Raw genomic sequence first — 2,669 nt, forward strand, 5'->3', positions numbered from 1 at the left:
TTTTGGCTTGCTTTTAACTTGTCCCAAATCCTTTAGAATTTTTCATTTTTCCAACTTTTGTACTCCACATTTTAGTTCAACAAGAACTTTTGTTTTTCTTTTGGGTAGTGTGCACGACTCTTACTTTCTTTTTTTGGCTAGGAATTTTTTTTATTAAGATAAAAGAAAATTCCTCAAAACACTTGGAACTCATACAATCAAATATAAACGCTTGGCATGCCTCATTAGAAAGCACCCTATCCCAAATACAAATGTTGTCAACACTGGGATGTAATAGCATCTGTAAGGAAGTTGGCTTCTCTATAAGTATATGTTGCCACTACATAGAATCAAAAGAGGTCGGCAGCCATTTGATGTCCTAAAAAATAATTATGAACCTCCAACATTTTTTGCATTAGTCAAGAATCCCATCTATAAAAGTGGACGACGAAAGGAATTTATATTTTGGAAAAATATAAAATTGTAAGTGAAGCCATGGTGTAACATATATTCACAAGTTTTTCGTAATTTAAGAATCTGCAGTTCCAATCAAATGGTGAGATTTGAAAATCAACAATCACAAACTGACCTCCTCTGGTTTTTTTTTTTTTTTTTTTTGGTAAAGACCTCCTCTGGTTTAGTCCAACAATGTCAAACATAAAGTTATGTTTGCAAGTAGAAGATCATGTGAGGGTTGTGAAATTTGTTCCAAATAATTTAGGATTATTGTGTCTACGTCGATCCAAACAAAACAAACAATTTAATTAAGAGCAACATGCTGTATGTACTGGGACATATTGATTGGATAATCTTGTAACATGTTGTATACGCTTTCTCTCTACTTTTCTTTTCACATGGCATGATCAATCAGGCGAAAAAGTGAGTGTGCACGCCATGTTGTATGTGCGTTATTCTCGCAAATGTTGAATATGGCTTAAAATTTGAAACAATTTTTGACACAATTTAATTATGAGCAACTTAAAAGTCTTTTGATAACCATTTCGATTTTATTTTTTATCTTTTGAATAAACGATATTATGAGTGAGAGAGAAGGCTAAAATCGAAAACTAGAACTTAAAACTTAAAACTAAAATCTGAAGTGGTTCTTAAATAAACCCTTAGACAAAGATCCACTAACAAAAAAGAGATTAAGATTTTTTGGATCATGGAATCCATGTAAAGCTGTCAACTTGCCATTACAAGAAACGCAAAGAAACCAGGTCATACTTATGAACATTAGATTGATGATGTTTTTTTGTCCTTCTAAGAAAATATAAAATGATTTTGTCTTTTCTTTTAATTTTATATTTATTCACTTTTTTTTGGATAATTATATTTATTGAGCTAATGGTAGTATCTTTGTCCTTTTTGAAAAGCGTGTACTGAGTCCCTGTCCTTAATTGATCTAAAAAATCTAGAAAAGATTTAGTTACAAACTTATATTATTAATTTATGTGCCACATTTTACATAACTTGCTAAGATCCTATCACAAACAAATTTTTTTATTAAATTGAGGTTGGCGTAAGTAACTAAGCCTGCAGCGCGGATAGATTCTCAGCGTATTACGAACACGGATCATACACTAAGTGCTATTGTACAATTGGTTGGATATTTAAAAGAAAAAACTTTTAACCATTTGTATAATCATATTTTTCTCCAATTAAAGAACTTTTTCATAGAGTTGCCCCATAACATGTCATATTCATAAATCTTTCACATGTGCATGCACATTTCTTAATAGATTTGATTATTCATGTAGAAATTAATTAATATTTTCACTCCAGTGATTTTTTAAATTAATCTTAATAAATTATAAAGAGAAGAAATCGAACTTGAATATACCAAAAAAAAAGATTTTAAAATGGATTATTCACGAATAAGCTCATCCAAACTCCATTTCATCGTCAAAACCTAAGAGGAAAACTGTAGACTCAACTATTATTGCCTTATTATTACACAATGGGTATAATTTGATTATTTAAGTGTTTCTCACTAACATTATCAATTGTTATCGAAAGTAAACTACGTAAAATTTAGGGGACTTTAACGAAAAGCTCCCGGTATTATTCACTTTAACGAAAAATCACATTTTTACAGTAAAAAATTAATTCTGGTACTATTCACTTTTACGGCAGAACCTGCTATCTTATCAATGGTAGATTTCCTTAAGCAAGAAGAAAAGAATGACCGAAAATCTAATTTGAGTTATCAGATATTTACCGCTCTATTTTCCACGAACGACTGAACTTTACCCAGCCATTTGATCAGTTCTATTCTATCTTTGTTCATCATGTACTGATGCAAGAAAACAGAAAGCTCATCATTCATTCACTCCCCTTGCTTCTAAATACTCTCTCAGCCTCTGTTGAAGCCTTCCATTCAAACTCCTGCCCATAAAAACAAGAAAACAAGGTCACCTCGCCACCAAACCCAAGACAGCAAACCAAAAATAATAGGCTAAGGGTAAATCGATAGGTTGATATCGTAAATAAGGACTGATGAGATAGAAAAAATGAATTGTAAATAGGGAGCTTCATATACATGATCGAAAAATAATAGGGAAAGTGCTTCAGAAGCGTAGTGTCTGCTGTGGACGAGAGAGGCTGAGATTGCCTTCCGCGGCGGAAGATTTGGGCAGCGCTGAACGCCTTTGATTATGGATTTGGATACGGAAGAAGAAAAAATTGGA

The 2,669-nt window shown here is 32.1% G+C and overlaps 1 long non-coding RNA gene across 1 annotated transcript; it reads right to left on the minus strand.

The window, feature by feature from the left end:
- Positions 1-2,022: 2,022 nt before the first annotated feature.
- On the minus strand, positions 2,023-2,669 carry LOC126631873 (uncharacterized). Its single transcript, XR_007626482.1, has 2 exons — positions 2,522-2,669; positions 2,023-2,367 (listed from the first exon to the last, which is right to left on the minus strand). It is a non-coding gene; the product is annotated as an uncharacterized LOC126631873 (long non-coding RNA).

The sequence above is a fragment of the Malus sylvestris genome, chromosome 8, assembly GCF_916048215.2.
Source record: "Malus sylvestris chromosome 8, drMalSylv7.2, whole genome shotgun sequence".
Lineage (NCBI taxonomy): Eukaryota > Viridiplantae > Streptophyta > Magnoliopsida > Rosales > Rosaceae > Malus > Malus sylvestris.